This window comes from Pogona vitticeps, chromosome 11 (assembly GCF_051106095.1).
Source record: "Pogona vitticeps strain Pit_001003342236 chromosome 11, PviZW2.1, whole genome shotgun sequence".
Classification (NCBI taxonomy): Eukaryota; Metazoa; Chordata; class Lepidosauria; order Squamata; family Agamidae; genus Pogona; species Pogona vitticeps.
In genome coordinates this window covers 12,790,016-12,809,117 of record NC_135793.1, presented here as the reverse complement: position 1 = coordinate 12,809,117, position 19,102 = coordinate 12,790,016, and the positions used below count along the sequence as shown (strand labels likewise).

The 19,102-nt window shown below is 39.7% G+C and overlaps 1 protein-coding gene across 1 annotated transcript in view; it reads right to left on the bottom strand.

Annotated features, from left to right (window-relative positions):
* The window catches only part of LOC144584466 (uncharacterized), a 258,730-nt gene extending 242,007 nt beyond the window's left edge, over nt 1-16,723 (bottom strand). The window contains exon 1 of the mRNA XM_078380632.1: nt 16,035-16,723. The gene's annotated coding sequence lies outside the window, so the exon portion shown is untranslated. The remainder of the gene's footprint in view (nt 1-16,034) is intronic.
* Between the last annotated feature and the right edge of the window lie 2,379 nt (nt 16,724-19,102).

Here is a 19,102-nt window from a genome sequence, read left to right as displayed (position 1 = left end):
ATCCCACCGCTGCCACCAGTTTTATTGTGACAGCCTCCTCACACGTCACAAAGGAGGAGTCACGTCACTCTCACATACACACACTTTATTCACGCTGCCATCAACCATACACTCAACTGACTCCTCAGGCAACTGTATGGATTTTTAAAATAAAAACTTATGTTTATTTGTAAGAACAAAAGGAATGGTAAATCACTTTATCAACTAAAATAAAAGGCAATCTGAAATAATAAAGTATCCCCTCATACACACACTCTCTCAGACCTTCACTAACACAGTACTTTATAACATATACAAGCCCTAACTCCCTAAGTCCCTACCAGACCCTATCCAAGCCCTATCTGGTTCATATCATGTCCCTATCTTGGACTCTATCTAAGCCCTATCTAAGCCCTATCTGACTCTCACCTCATTCACTCCCCCCTTAAATACCATTGCTCCACCCTCTGAAGTCCCACCTCCCGTCATGCTATAGGCAGATGAACTCCAGCCACAGCAATGACAGGCAGATGACATCATCGCTACCATCACTATCACCAACTTGTTTTTCAAACAAAATTGCACTCAGTTACTCCTATCATTAACAATCAATTATGCATTTTCTATGTACAAAACATGGCCCTTAAAGCTGAATAATACAGTCTCATCCACACATAGAATGTATTATTGCATTTGTCATAGTCTCAGGTTACCAGTACATGGCATTAAGCAGAAATAGTATCTCTTGCATAATTGTGTTTTTGTAACTTTCTACCTTAAACAAAAATGTTGTATATGAATCCTGATAAAAATTATCCTTGATTGACTAGGGATCCTGCAGATATCACAGGGGAACTAATGGCTATGTTGGGAAGCCCAAGGAAGACAAAAATTGTATGAGCCATTGTTACTGATTTATGCATATATGAAAACTGTCAAGAGCAAGCAGTAGAACAGGTGTAGAGGAATTTATTAGATTGAGAATAATATGCAAGATATTCCTTCTTGGGTCTAAAAAGGGAAAAACCTGTCTAGAGTTGGGGAAATATTCATAACTTAGTGTTAGTGCATGGCTTTTGTATGCCAATTCTAATCTCTGGTAGGGCTGGAGAAAATAAATGTTTAGAAAATCTTGGATTAGTTCTATGAGTCAACATCATCAGTACTGGGCTAGGTAGACCCATGTCCCCAATTGATAAAATACATTTCCCGTATTTGATCCTTCCCATAACTGGCAGTCATGTAAGTGAACATGCTTTGAGTAATAGAAGATGAAAGTGAACAAAGGCCATGTTTAGTTATTCTCTAATCCAGTTTTGTCCATATGTTTAGAAAGGAGCAGCAAATCCCATCTCCCTTCTTCATTTTGTTAAAACAAACAGAGATGAATCTGAAGTGTTGTGTGTCAACTCTTGTTGTTCTTTAGTTGTTAAGTCATGTCCAGCTTTTCGTGACCCCATGGACCAGCACATGCCAGGCCCTCCTGTCTTCCACTGCCTCCTGGAGTTTGGTCCAATTCATGTTGGTAGTCAACTCTACATGTGAGCAAAAACCCTAGAAAGTTTGTGCTTATGTGTAGACTTACACTGGAGAGGGACTTCTCTTCACACAGAAAAAACACAACAACAAGAGGGATGGGACTAACTGCTTCCTTCTAACTAATCCAGCTGTGAATGGGGATAAGTAGGTCAGCAAATACAGTCATGTCATTTAAAATGGTACCCAGAGGCATCTTGTCCCTTAATTGTTGAACATTTGATTAATATACTTCTCAGTCACATGGATCTGATGATCATTTTTTGAGATCCTGATGTAGGTGCTCTCACTTCTGTAAACCAAGGCCCAATGCAATTGCTAGAGGGAAAACTACTGAATTGTTGAATTTTAAGTTACTATTTAGGCAAATCTCATCAATTCATTAGCATTGTGAATTATACTACTTCACCTTTGGAAAGGTCTTCTGAGGTGGTTTCTGGTGCCAGATCTTTTCTTGATTCAAGGGGGAAAACTTTAATATACGCTCATATCTTTTAGAAATTTAAAGATGCTTTTTACTCAGTTTTTAATGTTAAGGTTGACATTGCACAGTTTTTGCATAGTTTTTGTGTTAGTAGTTTAATTTATTAAAAACTGCCCTGGAAGTTTCTGAGAGCCAAACCACAAGGCATTGAGTGTGTTGATTAAATAAAAGAATAAATGCTGAATCATGGGAGGGAAGAGATAATAACCTTTGTTTTGCTGTTGCTATTTTATACCACACTGAATCGCTAACAATGATAGTTTCATGTTGGTAGCTCATATGGCACTATTATGAACTACTTGTTATCAATTGCTACATCCAACTTAATAAACCTAATAGAAATTTCAAGGTATTTGGGGTATTAAAGTAGTGTTTTTACCATAATTACACCCAATGAATTTTCATAGTCAAGTGGGGACTTGAACTTAGGTCTCTTGCACCCTAATTATTCACCCTGTGTACTACATACTACTGGTATGGAATTGTCCAGTTGACAAATCTAAACATAAATATATTGACCCAGTTATGCATTATTTTAGTAAATGTGCTTTCTGACAGTAATCAGTTTCCATTTCATTGACCAGATCCCCCAACTGTAGATTGTTACAATTCACTTAAAAGCATTTCCAGCCATCATTTCACATTGCTCTGCCACCTAGGATCTAGAAATATGGACCACAATTGTGAGTTATATGCAAAGACAACAAACAGTCTCATTGCACCTTGAAGATTAACAAGCATTATTCAGAATTAAGATGTTGTGAAGACAAATGCATTTCATCAGATTCACTTGGTTTAGCTTTGGAATGCAGTCTATGAAAACACATTTTTAAGTCCTGGACAGATTCTTTGATAGTTTGGGTGCTACATAATAGACTAATTTTGGTCATCTAGAAGTTCTTTCTGATATTCAAATGAAGTCTAGCTTCTTATAACCTGAGTCCATTATTATGTGCCCTGTGCTCCCAGATGTTCAAAAACAGATCCTGCTTCTTCTATGTATGACAATTTTGTACTTATTTGAAAAGTGTTATCAGGGTCAGATTAAGACCTTTAGAGACCCTAAGCACTGAAAATATTGCAGTGCCCCCTATAAATATAACACGTGGCAAGTCCTATGGCTTTAAAAATGCATTATAAGAGCCTCGTTGGCGCAGTGGTTAAACTGCTGTACTGCAGCCAAAACTGTGCTGATGACCTGGGGTTCAATTCCAGGTAGCCAGCTCAAGGTTGACTCAGCCTTCTATCCTTCTGAGGTCGGTAAAATGAGTGCCCAGCTTGCTGGGGGGGCAATGTGTAGCCTGCATAATTAACTATGTTTTTGCACCACTGAAAAGCCATGTGCTGGAACACCCATGATTTCCATAATCCTTCTTGATTATAGAATTACTGAGCCAAGTATCCTCCCAATTTGTAACTGTGCATTCCCCCCCCCCCCCGGTGTAGAACTTTGCATCTCATTCTGTTGTTTTCAGCCCAGTGTTTGAGCTTTTTATCAACATCTTTTAAAATTTTGTACTACTACTACTACTACTACTACTACTACTACTACTACTACTACTACTACTAATAATAATAATAATAATAATAATAATAATAATAATAATAATAATAATAATAATAATAATAATAATAATAATAATAAATGTTTATTACGGTCATTGACCAGCAAAACTAAGATACTCTGGTTTCTCTTCAGATCGTATAAATCTTTCGCCTTTTAAATTTTGTTTTTGTCTTCCATGGTACTAACTATTCCACCCAGGTTTTTGTCATCTGTAAATTTGATAAGGATTTCCCCTCATTCAAGCCATTGATAAAAATATTAAGGAGTACTGGGCCCAGGACTGAGCCTTGTGGTATCCCACTTGTTATCTCCTCCAAGTTTGACAAGGAGCCATTGATAACCAATCTCTGAGTATGATTCTGTGTATCCACCTGAGAGTTGCTATTTCAAGCCCACATGTAGTTATATGTTTAATCAAAATATTATGATGCCTCATTGGCAAAAGCTTTGCTAAAGTCAAGAGATATTAAATCTACAGCACTTCCACTGTCTCCCAAGGAAGTTACTTGGTCAAAAATGAGATAATGCTAAACAGGCAAGATTTGGTATTAACGGATTTGTGTTGGCTTCTAGTTGTTTCAGCATTGTTTTGAAGGTGCTTGCAAAGTGGCTGCTTTATGATCTGCTCCAGAATTTTCCCTGGGATTGATGTCAGGCTGAATGGTCTATAATTCAAAGTTCCTGCTCTTTGCCTTTTGTGAAGATAGGACTACTATAGCCCTTCTCCAATCATCTGGCATTTTAACATCATCCATGCATTCAAGAAAATAATTGGGGGTGGTTCTGAGAGTTCTTCAACCACTTTCTTCAGTACTGGTGGAAGCAGTTCACTGGGCACTGGAAATTTGAACTTCTTCAAAATAAAAAGGTGCTCCTTGACTAATTATTTATCAATCTCAAACTACTTTCTTGTCCTAGGCACTTGTTCTTCTCATCTTCCAGGGATGTCATAGTTTGGGAAAAGACCAAACTAATGTAGGATTTGAGCCTTTTCTTTGCCATCATTTTTCCATGCCTATGAAGTAGCTGAGTAAGTATTCCTTTTCTGGTTTTTTGCTACACATATCCTGAAGAATGCTTCTTTCTGCTTTTAACATCAGCTCATTCTTGGATTTCACCTTCCTAAAGGCACCCATGCCATTCTTTCTTATATATTTGTAGTCTTGTTTTACTCTGACCTACTTTCTACTTCCTAGATGTGTCCAATTTTATTTTCAGGTCCTCTATGAATCTGCTGTGAAGGCACATTGGTCTCTCTCTCTCTCTCTCTCTCTCTCTCTCTCTCTTTTTTTTTTTTTGCTTTCTTTCACTTTTTCTTTCTGTTGGAATTGTTTGAAGTTCTGCCAGTAAAATTTTAAGAAGTTCCACCCATCTTGGACTCCTAGGATCTTCTATCACGGGACCTTACTTGTCCTTGTTTTGAGTTTATTATAATCGACATTCCTGCAATCCAGTGTACACTTGCAGCTACACTGCTTTCCTTTCCTTTGAAATTGAGAATTTAAGAAGAACATGGTCACTTTTCACAAGAGTTCCCCACTTCTTTCACCAAGTCCTCCCTATCAATTAGACTCAAGTTAAGGATAGCTAATCTTCTGTGTTTTTTTCCTAATATTTGCAGGAGAAAATTATTAGCAATACAAGTCAAGAATTTCTTGGAAGGGAGATATTTGCATCTCAACTGATATCAGGATAATTGAAATCTACCATTACTACTAAAGCTTTGAAATCCTTGCAATTTGCTTTTCAAATAGTTTATCTATATCTTCTCCTTCATTTAGTGGTTGGCAATAGACTCCAACTACCATGTTCCTTTTGTCCCCCACCCCATTATATTAATCCAAATGCTTCTGATGGGGCAAGTGATTTAATTCTGTATTTCTGCACATGAATATGTATTATCAACATGAAGTGTGACTTCACTTCCCTTTCTATTATTTATGTTCTTTTAAAACAGTTTATATCTTTCAATTGCTATATCCGAGTCATAGGACTCAACTTACTGAGTTCAAATCCCATCAAGTTATATTTACCCTCCTGAACTAAGATTTATATTTCTTATTGTTCGTTTCCCATGTTCGTGATATTTGTATATAGACACTGGGGAGTGTGATATGTGGTTTGCTTTCCTTTGTACATTTTTATGTAGACTATTATTGGATTCCATTAGAGCTGTTTGTTCTGTTCCTCTTGTGAAAAAAACTTCATGTATCTACCTCTGAGCCTGATTTCCTTTCGAAATGCATGACATGGTTGTGCAAGAGAACATTCTCAATGACATGTGGAGTACTATGCTGGAGATCTCTGAAACATTTCCTCTTGCTATGCAGAAAATACAGTCAGTCAACAAAACATTTTTTTTACTCAAAACCATGGCATGAGCCCTTAACAGATTGTCAACTTAGCACTGGCAGCCAATCCCATTGCTCAATAAATGCCCACTTAGAGGAATGTACCTGGTTCTAAACACCACCTGTTCACTATGCTGTTTCAATTGCATTTCTCCCCCTCTTGTGACTGATGTATGGATTTTTCACTGCCCTGGAGAAGTTAAGCACCACAGTTATTTTATTTGATTAAAACAGCCCAAGTTGGAAAGTTTCATTATAATGTATAATACAAATAAAGAATATCCCAGTTGTGTTTTGGTTGCTGTTCAGCCCTGAAGCAGTATCCATTCTGAATTTGATTAAGTTGAACAAGAATAATTTCAGTGTTTCAAAACTACTAGTTTCACTTTGCCTTCTTCCTAAGAACTTCTCAAGCTAAAATTACTTTCACTAGCCTGTAGGTGTTCTCAAGATGTTATTTTCAAGATGTCAAATATATACTGTCTAGTTTCCACTCTGCCTGTAGCATAGCAAGATTGGTTAGGCCTCCATGCCTCTGTTAAAGCATGTTAAGGCTGCCTCCAACTTCCTTTGCATTTTAGGTTATATAAGCTTAAGAACCTCTCGAAAAGAAATCAGTTGAGGGTTTCAGGTAGTCATCTTCCTGATTAGTATGAAAATTGAGCCATGTCTGATTCTCAATTCAGTCAAAATATATGCACACCATGTAAGAGATTCTGTCCTATCCATGTTGATGCAGATGTCTCTGCATAGTTTGTTTTTACAAAGAACAGCAACATCATTCTGATTTTCATTATCTTTGCTATACAGTGGTGCCCCGCATAGCGAGCGCCCCATTTAACGATGAATCCGCATAGCGATGTGGATTTTGTGATTGCAAAACTGATCGCATTGCGATGTTTTAAGTGGCCAAAAATCGCTTTGCAATGATCCGTAAGCATTTCGCTTACTGATCTTCGCATTGAGCTGTTTTTAAAACAGCTGATCAACAGTTCCAAAATGTCCACCGGGTAAATAAAATGGCCACCCGCAGTGTTTTTGCACGGTTTCTTCGCATACCGGGCGCTGAAAATGGCGGCCATATGGAGGATTTCCACATAGCGGTGAGTTTTTCCCCCATAGGAACGCATTAAACATGTTTTAATGTGTTCCTATGGGCTTTTTAGTCCCGCATAGCGACGATTCCAGATAGTGATGATTTTTTTGGAATGGATTATCATCACTATGCGGGGCACCACTGTATTTTTATACTATCCACAACCAGGACAAGAAGATATTAGCACATGTGAGGAAACCAGCAAGGAAGGGGAAAATACTGCCCTAAGTTGGATGAGAGAAAGAATGCCTGAACAATTTGAGAGCCTACATCCTGGGTGTGGAGAATGTGATCTTTGGCCGTGGAATTGGGGAGTGTTTCTGATAAGCTGAAGTTGCTTGAGTTCACATGGTACACTAGTTGGGCACAGCTGCTTATCTGATGCATTACTCTTGCAGAGGTTACCAATTAGTTAGCTAAGAAAGGATTCCCTCTGATTGGTTGAAAGTATTGAGCCATCCCATGAAGGAATAATGGGATACAAGACTAGCCAGAACAATGGTTTAAGAAGCAGCTTCAAGAAGTAGCTTTATCCAATGTATGTTCATTTGCTTGCTTTGACATGTAATTCAAACCTGTTGTTAGGATGATCTCTGCTTGTGTACTGGAACCATACTACTATTAGGATAATAAGCTTTTTATTGTTTTCTGTGGAATTAACTCTTAACTGACTAAATTTCTGAAGAACCTTTGTTTTACCATCCTCACGGAACTGCTTCACATCATTGTCATTCTTTAAGCAAAGCAAAGCAAAAAAAAAAAGACATATACTTCCACATAGTATTTAAAGCAGTCTCCAGACTGTTTACATTTCAATTATGCAGGCTACACATTGCTACAGCTACAGAAAGCTGGGTACTCAATTTACTGATCTTAGAGGGATGGAAAGCAGAGTGAACCTTGAGCTAGCTATCTGGGATTGAACTCGGATCATGAGCAAAGTTTTGGCTGCAGTACTGCAGTTTAACCACTGCATCACAAGGCTCCTTAGAATCTTTTAGACTCTTTAAGCTTGCTTTTGAATTTAGATATTATTTTGAAATTTCCTCAATAAAAATAATAAAATTTTACAGTGTGTTTTAATTCAGACAGCCTAAGGGGTTGATGATGCCAAAGACAGTATGGCATCATCTGGAAAATTTTATGGCTTTTGTTTTTTCTAGCTTGCTGTTAGAAGCAGCAACCTGCATGTTTTGTTTTCCCTAGAGCATCAAAGGAGCAACTATCTAAAGGGTGTTGGGAGAAGGAGCTTGCAGCAAGCTTTCCTAGTCACTAGCACTCTGACCTACCTGGTAAGCACCCACACCAGATTAAGTAAGGGTAGTGTGGCTTAGTGGTCCATGGATCTTCTTTGTGGTGACTTGGCATCTTTCACAGCACTCTACTCATGTCTGCTAGCAAACAGTATTCAGGAGTTCTACTATCTCTGATACTACAGGTGCTCTATAGCCACCATGCCTAGCTGTAGTCTTCAGTCTTCCATTTAAATACATCAAATCATATAATATTGCTACATTTATGGAATCAGTGATGCTGAAGTTTCATGGCACCTTGAGAATTTTGATGGAAGAGTCCTTTGAACTATCTTCTTGGTTCAGACAATTCTTGGCACTACTGACTTGGACAATCCATAGACATGTCTGACCAAGAAGATGTTTCTGCAGCTCTCTGCATATGCAATGTCTGCTTCTACAGCAGCTTTTCTTTCCCACTGTTGTGTTATCAAATCCAAAAACTGATGGTTTCTGCAGTTTGGTTTCATGGTCTTTCTTCTCCATTCATGCATATAGCTCAGTTATACTATAGTTACATGATATGCTTAGCAACCCACTTTTCATCAGAGGAATGTCAGGAGTCTGAGTATAAGGTAACCCCCAAAGATAATAAAACATAGTTGTCCATAAAGAGGAAGCAAAATAAGGACACTGGACCTCAATATAGCTACAGTATAAAAACGTAATTCTATTGAAAAGCTATATTTTAAAATTAGAAACTTTACAATAGACTTGAGCATAATAACAAGGATTTCTAGGGGAAAAGAAAGTGTTATACGTATATATCACAGAAAAGTGATGGCACCAATATGTATGAGTTGCCTCCCATCAAAAAAATTGAACATCATTCCTCATTCTGGGGGGGGGCACAGTAAAACCCCACAAAAAGAGGTTTATTTTAAGCAATTTAGCCAATATATTCATCACAGCCATAGGGCAAGTATAGCTACATGAAGGAGAAATCAATGAAGACAATTTTTTTTCATGAGGCTACTCTTTGTTGGACTGCCTTTGTATGTTCAATATTCTTGTGCACGTTTTGTGTCTTCCTTTTACTCTGTAACCTCAGGATGGTAAACGGATGACAGGAAACACATCCATAATGTTGGAGGTTTGGTGATTTTTAAGGATCTGGATATGTTTTGGCTGAATTGCTTTAATCTTTAGCACTTCACACTTTAAAGTAAAAATATTTGTTCTTCTGGTTCTCTGCATACTTGGCATTTGCCACATACCACAGACGTTTACTCTGTAATTGGTGCAGAATGGGGAGCCTTTGTCGTTCTGTGTTTTGGCTAAAATGGGCTATTATTTTTCCCCTCTGAAATTCTGTCAACTCATAATTTCTGGGTTGTTCCATAAGTTGGTCGTCTATTGATATATTCTCTTCCACTACCGTGTCTATCTCTACCCCTCATTTGTCTTGCATACTGAGGTCATTGTTCTGTGTTGATTTTTCTTTTGCCTCCTTTTCTAGTTCTTGCAATACCAGTTCTGAAAACACTTCACGCAGGATGATAAACCTTTTCTGATCCATTAAGTTAAGTTACTATTTGGGTGTTTCCTTTTCCAAATTTCCGTAATTCTATTTTGAAAACCACATGCTGTTGGGTTTGCCTCATAACAGCATCTCATAATTTCTCAATTTTCGGTGGGAGTCCAAGTTTTGTGTTTATGTTATTCTAATAGCCTTGCAGCAGCATGCCCTGGTTCCTTAACAGGGTCTGCTGAGACCTGTAGAATATTTGTCACCAGAGTCCAAGAGCTATAGCATCTGAAATGGTTCTTTTTGACCCAGCTGATGACCAATGTCTTTCTATTTACAGTGGTGCCCCGCATAGCGACGTTAATCTGTTCCAGGATTAATGTCGCTATCCGGATTCTTCGCTATGCGGGGGGGGAACCCATAGGAACGCATTAAACTCTGTTTAATGTGTTCCTATTGAGGAAAACTCACCAGTAAGTGAAGATTCCCCCATCCGGCCGCCATTTTCGCTGCCCAGTAAGCGAGGGCGGGGCATGAAAATGCTGCACGTGGCCATTTTCTGCACCCGGCGGCCATTTTGGAACCGCCAATCAGCTGTTTTCTAAACATCACAATGTGAAGATCGGTAAGCGAAACGCTTACCGATCATCGCAATGCGATTTTTAGCCTATCTAAACATCGCAATGCGATCGCATTAGCGATTGCAAAAAACGGGTCGCTATACGGATTCATCGTTAAACGGTGCGCTCGTTAAGCGAGGAACCACTGTATTTCCTCTCATCAAAATTGGTGATTGGTGGACACAGTTGATCTGGCTTCTCAGTTGAGACCTGTCTGGCTTGGGAGACCCTTCAGGTTGTGATACTACTGTGAACATAGCTCTCAGCCTCACTGAAGAACACAAGCCCCTCTGCCTCAATAAGGCGATGAAGGGGATGTCCATGAAGAGGATCATGATAATGATCATTATCATCCTCATCCATGCCTTAGCTTGGTATTTTTTTACAGCACTGCCAGCCATGCACTGGGGAACTATGGTATCTGTGGAAACACATGGAGATGATCCGCATAAAAATCATGTGGCTCCATGAGGATCCATATTTCACATCCATGTTTTTGCGCCAATGAAAAGCCATGTGCCGGGGGACCCATAATTTCTATATTTTTATCTATGGCCCCAAATGGGCCTATGAGTGGGTGTTATTCTACTAAGTATCAAGTGGATCCAAAGGGATTCATGACTTTCATTCCAGAACTTTGCTCCATTCCAAAGCTATGGACTGAGGGACCCATGATTTCTGTCATGTAGTCTGTGGGTGTAAATGGGTTCCATGATCTGTGATGAGATGGGATATGTGATTAAAATCTTGTATTGAACATGGGTTTTGTAAAGAAATGTGCAAGAGAGGTTCCATCTTGTTCCTCTGTACAGTGGGGTCTTGACTTGAGAACTTAATCTGTATTGGAAGGTGGTTCTCAAGTCAAAAAGTTCTCAGGTCAAATCTGCATTTCCCATAGGAATGCATTGAAAACCATTTGATCCGTATCTCCTCTTTTCCGTCTATAGAAACTAATGGGAAGCTGCTATTCCGCCTTCGACCACTAGAGGGGGATATTTTGTTTCTTTTTTTCTTAGGTCAAGAAAGGTTCAGGGAAGGCAGGGAAAATACAGTCCAGGCAGTACAGTACCAGGCAGTCTGAAGACTGTCTCCCAATCCACTCTCTAAACGCTGGGAGGAGTGAGGAACCCTTTTCACTGGCCAACAGTTAACTGAAAGTTCACATTTTGCACTTTCCCTGCCTCCCACGTGGTTTTTTTTTTTCAGTTCTTAACTCAAATCTAAGTATGTAAGTCAAGTCAATATTTTCCTATGAGAGTGGTTCTTAAGTCAAAATGTTCTTAACTTGAGCCGTTCTTAAGTCAAGACCCCACTGTATAAAGGATCTTTGCTATGTTGACAGGGTGTTTGCTAGTGAGAGCTGGGAAAATACTTTTCTGAAAGCATGAGAAGAAATATTGTGATAAGATAGATGGGTTTTGTTGTGACTCGGGGCAAAACCACAGAAACCCAAATAACATCTGTTAGCCGTGAGAAGGAAGGTCAGGTGGTCCAACAGGACTGTTTGCCTAACGACGGATTGTGATTGGATGACATCGTGGGAAGGAGCAGATAAGGATTTGCCAGTTACTCTTGAAAAAGGAACTTTTACCTATGGACAATGTCATTCGTGACTCACTCTAATGTCTTTGAGGACCAACCTTTAAGTCATGAACTACTTTTAGGTCACTCATGGCCTACTTGCATGGATTACTCATACACACACACAGGGAATATTCTTGACTCCTTTCATGGACTATTTCTATGGACTACTCCTATGGACTATTCTCGTGGATTATTTCTAGGACAATGGGATATTTTCTTTTACAGGATTTTTCCTTTTGTACAGGATTATTCATTTACAGGATAATGAAGGACTCTGGACTTTTTCTTGCCTGTTTGGATTATTTTGTTTTTCCTGATGGATTACCTTATTGGAACTGTTTTTATTCTTTTTCTTGACTTTTTGAATTATTTTAATGTTTTTGGACACATTTTTTCATGTTTTCTTTACTTCACTAGAGTTCTGTGATTAATCAGCATAATGTTTATTTGCTTGCTTTTGCATAACTTGATTTTTACTGTAAGGAACTTACTTTTTCTTTAATAAAATAATGATTATAAAAATCAATTGGTTTCCTGAACAGTAAACTTGTGTTAGGTCATCTAATGGTGCATGCCTCGGCCTTGCATACTTAATGAGTCCTGCCTGTGGTGCATAGTATGTCTAATGACTACAAAGTCCACATGGTTTTCTATCAGAAATATTCAAAGGTACAAGGGTGTTTATATTAGGGCAAACTTGTAAAAGGGAGGATTGACACGCCTAGCTGAGCTATGGGACTCTCTTAGCACCTTTTAGGGTGTACAATCTCCTAATTACTCTCTGTCGGATCCATGTCAGCGATCACCTCCTGAAGAGGATGCTTGATCAGTCGGACAGAGATTTTTATAATCCAATTGATTATTGCCGGTGAGTTTCTTAGACCAAAACTCAAAACATGAAACTCGTATAGACCAAAGGGACTACAAAAGGCTGTTTTCTCCTGGTCTTTGGGGTCAATTCTCACTTGCCAGAATCTTTTTGTTAGGTCTAGGCAGGAAATATATTGACATCCCCCTATTGTCTCTATTAGGTTGTCTAATCTGGGCATAGGATACGCATCTGGCTTGGTGACATGATTCAGCTTCCTATAATCTACACAAAATCGAACACTGCCATCTGGTTTGTTGAGCAAGACTATAGGAGCAGACCAAGGGCTGGATGACGGAACAATGATGTTTTCTTTCAGCATATCATCTAGCTCCTTGCACACCTTCTCAACATATGGCCCAGTGACTCTATATGGAGTAACCGGCCATGGGGGTGCATCTCTAGTATCAATCTTATGCACCACTCCCTTGGCTAACCCGGGTTTGTTGGAGAAAACCTGTCGGTACCTTGTTATCAAGGTCCTCAATTCACCCTGTTGCTCAAGGGAAAGTACAGGGCTGATTTTAACGTCTTCAGGATTATATATTGTTTTCCCCCTTCCTTCCCAATAGGGTAAGTCATGTTTCTCATTATCAGCTGCTTTCATAGCAAACAACACTCTGCTCTCCTCCCTATAATATAGTTTTATCATATTAACATGAACCACTCTCCTGCCTGGTTCTCCATCTTCCTTAATTACATAATTAAGGTCATTCATTTTGGCAATGATTCTAAATGGTCCTGCCCAATTTAATTGTAACTTATTTCCTTTGAGAGGTCTTAGCACGAGCACCTCATCTCCAGGATTAAAATTTCTTTCCCTGGCTTTCTTGTCATACCATACTTTCTGCTTATTTTTCTGCCCCTGTAAATTTTCAGCAGCTATCTCTAGATTTCTTTTCAAAGTGTTCATCAGGTTGTCTAAATACGAAATTACTTTTCAGGACCAGACTCTGTTATCTTCTCCCAACTTTGTCTAATTAAGTCAAGGGGTCTTCTCACTTTCCTCCCAAACAGCAATTCAAAAGGACTAAAACCTGTACTGTCTTGGGGTACAGACCTATATGCATATAACAGAAGTTGTATTCTCTGATCCCAATTGTAAGGGTTCTCAGCAGAATAAGCCCTAATCATGCGCATCAGGGTCCCATTAAATCTCTCTGTGAGCCCGTTAGTTTGTGGGTGATATGGGGAAGTATTTAAATGTTTGATCTCACATATTTGCCACAGTCTCTGCAGGAGTTTTGAAGTAAAAGATGTCCCTAAGTCAGTGACTATTTCTGATGCAAAGCCCATTTGACTCATATAACTCAGCAGTGCATCAGCCACAGTATGAGTCTCAATATTCCTCAGAGGAATGGCCTCAGGGTATCGTGTGGCACGGTCCACAATGGTAAAAATAAATCTGTTCTGCCTTTGGGTGACTCTAGGCAATGGTCCTACAATATCCACGCCAATACGTTGGAACGGGGCAGAAATCACTGGTAAAGGGCATAGCTTCGCTTTTGTTTTATCACTACTATGGCCCTGTCTTTGGCAAACATCACAACTCTGACAAAAAGTTTTAATCTGCCTTCCCATCTCAGGCCAGTAGAAATTCTGTGATATTCTTTGCTTGGTTTTATTAATGCCTAAATGAGCAGAAAATATATCTGAGTGTCCCCTTTCTAATATTTACTGGTGACATTTTAAAGGCACCACTAACTGTTTTTGCAGATTGTCCCCCCCCTTTCTTGGGGTTCCTTAGAGACTCTCGGTACAATAAGCCCTGTTCAAGGTGGAACCTCTCAGGTCTTTCAGGGGTTAATCTTGCTTCAGAAATGCTCTCAAAGCATTGTTTCAGTGTGGAATCTGATTTCTGTTCTTGGCTGAATGTATTGCTTTGGGAAATATTAAGAGGAAAAATCTCAGCTGAGTTACTACTGTCAGGCATTCCCTTCCTCTGATTTTCACTCCCTTCCTCAGCTGCCTCTGCTTCATCTTGATGGGAACGTGTCAAAACTAAAACCCATTTCACATGTTCAGAAAGGTCATTGCCAATTAAAACCACTGCTGGAACCTGTGAAGAAATCCCAATTCTCCAAGGTCTTTCCCAGCCCTGGTACCTAAGGTGTACCTCAGCCACAGGCAAAGTGACTGCTTTTGCACCAATTCCCTTCACAACCATGTTTTCCCCTTTTAAGATGTATTTCTGAGGTATTATATCAGGGTGACACAGAGTGACTTGTGAACATGAGTCCCTCAAAGCCATGTATTTATTGTCAAAGATATAAATATGGTCCCCAGCTGTTTGAAATAACTCTTGGTTTGTTTTAATTAAAAAGCAATGTCTAATTTCTGCCAGAGGTAAATCAGGTTCAGTATTATCAGCCTGTGTAGAGAGTTCAGCTTGTGTTGCCATAGCGACTGACTCCTCCCTTGGTGGACTGTCTTGTTCTTGTTGCACACAGTATACTGCCTTAGGCTTACCTAAATTTACTTTTTGTGGTACAAGTTCCCTATTTTTACCACTCTGGGATGCAATATGGCCCTTTTCATTACACCTAAAAAAAGTTCTAACGTTCTATTGATCATTCCCAGCACCTTTACCTCCTTTTCCCTCCAAATTTTGGCCTCTGGCTTGGATTTGGTCTGAGGGATTGCCCACAAAATGGCCCCCAACCTTCTGCTGGTTTTTAAATTGTCCTCTGGGGTACTTATTGGAGTCTTCCCACACTTTTCTAACAACCTTCCCCTCATAACCACTTGGTTTACTGATCTGGGAAATGAAATCAGCAAACTCCCCTGCCTCTCTCAAATTTCTCGGTTTCTTGTCCTTGACCAAAAATCTCAGTTCTCCAGGTAAGAGAGAATAGAACTGTTCCAATCCAAAATATTTTTAAGGTCTTCTACTGTCTCAGCTTTTTCCTGTGCCAGCCATTTGTCTAGATATCTGGACAAGTTTGCCCCTAACTGAGAGTAAGATTCATCAGGTTTCTTGGTCAGAGACCTGAATTTCTGTCTCAACTGTTCTGAATGTATGCCATATCTGGCAAACACTAGCCTTTTGAACTCATCATAATTTTTAATAAATTCCAAAGGCATCTCGGCATAGATCTCTGCCATGCCTCCACTAATTTGGGATCTCAATACTAACATTCTTTCAGAATCCCTCACAGAAAAATCTTCACAAGTGTGACAACCCCAGACCTACTGGGATATGCCACAGTTTCACTAAGCTGCCACCAACCATTCCCTGTAAGGAGTCACACAGACCAGGAATGGATTTTTAACAAATAAAGGAATAAGGTTTATTTAAATAACACACAGGGAAAATAAAATGATCAAATGAATAAGATACAGTAACGTGGCTTAGTCTCAATCATACATACACCAGTTTGGTTCACACAGAACACCTTTAAATAAAGCACAGACCCTGAACCTATCAGTTCTGGCTACCCATAAAGACACCTGAACCTATCAGGTAGGTACTGACTGACACACAGTAGTACCCTGTCTGACACACAGACTCCCACACCAGCTTCTTCTTCCCAGCTGCTTCTTCTTTCTAAACTTCTCCACACAGGCTCCACATATATATACAGTACAGCCCCTCCTCCTGATGTCCCGCCTTCCACTCCCCATAGGATGGAACTTTCCCTCCAAACCCATGACAGACAGGTAACATCAGTGCTGTATGTAACACCTCCCCTCTTTATAAGTTGTTTTGTAGGGGGAAAGCTAAAGTGCTTTTCTCCAAAAAACAACCTGGATCCAAAACATACAAAAACAGTTATACAATAACATACAATACCATACTTACTCTAGGATAAACATATCAATTAGGCATTTAAACATTTACCATTTACAATACATCAAGTTACCTTTATTCATACAAACCAAGCACGTTTAATAAACAAGTACATTTAACATTTGGTCACCAAAATATATACATAGTCCATGTTTCTTCACCGTCTTCATTCTTCGGGTCTTCTTGACAAGGCGTCAGCAACACAGTTCACTGACCCTCTGACCACCTTCACTTCAAAGTCACTGTCTTGCAGGTTTAAAGCCCACCTCATAAGTTTGCTATTGTGGGTTTTCATTGTCTTTAACCATTGCAGTGGTGAATGGTCAGTGCACAGAATAAAATGTCTTCCCCAGATGTAAGGCTTGGCCTTCTGAATCGCGTATACTATGGCCAGGCACTCCTTTTCCACGGTTGCCAAATGTCTCTCACCTTTCTGGAGTTTCCTACTCAGGTAGGACACTGGATGCTGTTCACCATTTTCATCCTCCTGGCAAAGAACTGCTCCTACCCCGCTGTTAGACGCATCGGTGTAGATGATGAACTCCCGGTCGAAGTCTGGAGCACGCAGCACTGGATAGTTGATGAGGGCCTCCTTCAACCTCTGGAACGCCTCCTCACAGTTGCTGGTCCACGGGATGCGGTCATCAGTCTTCTTCCGCGTCAGATCGGTCAGCGGAGTCGCTATCTCGCTAAACTTCGGGATGAACTTTCTGTAGTAGCCCACCAACCCAAGAAATGATTTGACTTTTTTCTTGGTGTTGGGTCTGGGCCAATCACGAACTGCTTCTATCTTGGCCTCTAGGGGTTTTATCACTCCTCCCCCTACCATGTGACCCAAATATTTTATTTCTGGGCTACCCAGCTGACACTTGCTCGCCTTTACTGTTAGCCCTGCTGCACTTAACCTCTGCAGCACTAACTCCAGGTGTTTCAGGTGATCTTCCCGAGCGTTTGGCGGTGTTGAGACAGAGCTCCGAGAAGTTTTGAGCAATAGCTGGTGATGCAAGGTAAATCCTTTGAGAATTTTTATTAATGAGAGAGCCTCTTTGCTGATAATAAGCTCAGAGAAGAGAAGAGGAGTTTGTGCTGCAGACACCTTCTATCTAAGAGTTGAGCAGCACTTTATACTCCCCCTTGCATAACACCAGACAAGGAGCCAAGAAGTCAAAGTGCCGGCTGCTGGAATGTTAATGTCTATCTTCTTTCCTTGTTATTAAACACTCCTGCAAGAAACTCTGATGTGAGGCTATTAAGGAACCATTTGTGCATACCAGTTTTAAACCCTGTCGAAGAATATATTTTAAAGAATTAACCAGAGGCCAACTGCAAATCACTAATATACTAAATAAGACTCTGACCAGCTAACCGCTAAGACTTCAGCTGACCACCAAGAACGTAAGGGGTGGATTAAGAGCAGGCACGCTCCAAGCTCCACTCCCTCTATGTTTTTTACTTATGTTTTTATTTTTTTATCTACTTTTTATCTATTAAGCTTTTAGAAATAAGTTTTTTTATTGCTTGCAGCTTTTATTATTCAAGAGTCAGCTGCTGTCACCTGCTTATTGTTTTACTGTGATTTTAACTGCCCACCCCATTAACAAACCACTTTCGTCAAGTTGCTCGCCGTCAAAATAAGCCTTTTTATGAATGCTGAAGTTTTTACTTTCATTTTTTAAATATATTTTAAAATTTTTATATATTTTTAAATCCTGTTTTAAATATTTTATATTTTAACTGGAGATTGTCGTCAGTGAGAGGAGTAATTTGCCTTGAATCTGCAATCAGCAAATTCCCAAACTCCTACCGAACTAAAACACAGGGTAATTAGGGAGAATGGGAAACAAGCGTCATAGATCAAGCCCAAGTTACCATCCAGCCAAAGCAGCGAAGCAACTGAAAATAGATGAGCTTCTAACAACCAACTGCTCAGTGAGTAACTTAGTTGCTGGACCCTCCATAGCCCTAAGCAACCAATTTGCAACATTGGAGGATGGAACGCTTTTAACCATTGAGGGGCAAGATGCTGAATTCCCCCTGCACACCCCTATTAAGGCTGTTTCAGACGCTGCTATCAAACACTTGCCCACCCATCTAGCAGAACATTGCTTGCTCACAGCTCAAACTGTTGACGCAATATTTAATAATCTGCAAAGGGTGTGTCACAAAATGAATGCAGTTGAATTTGCTTTGGGGAAACTCACAGAATCACTGACCAAGGCACTAAGAAATCCAGATTTAAAGAGGAACATGCAAAGCAACCAGATGGGGAAAAACAACAGTACTGAGCCACAAAAGAACCTTCAGCTCCAACCTGCTCAGCACATAAGGGAGGCTGCAAGGAGTATGAATATCTTTGAGCCTACTCAGATTTTGCTGCAAATTGCACCTATCTCAATCAACAGGAGGAGATGGGACTCACATGAGACAGTTTTAACTTCCTTAAGCCAACTGCTAATGACAGATGCAC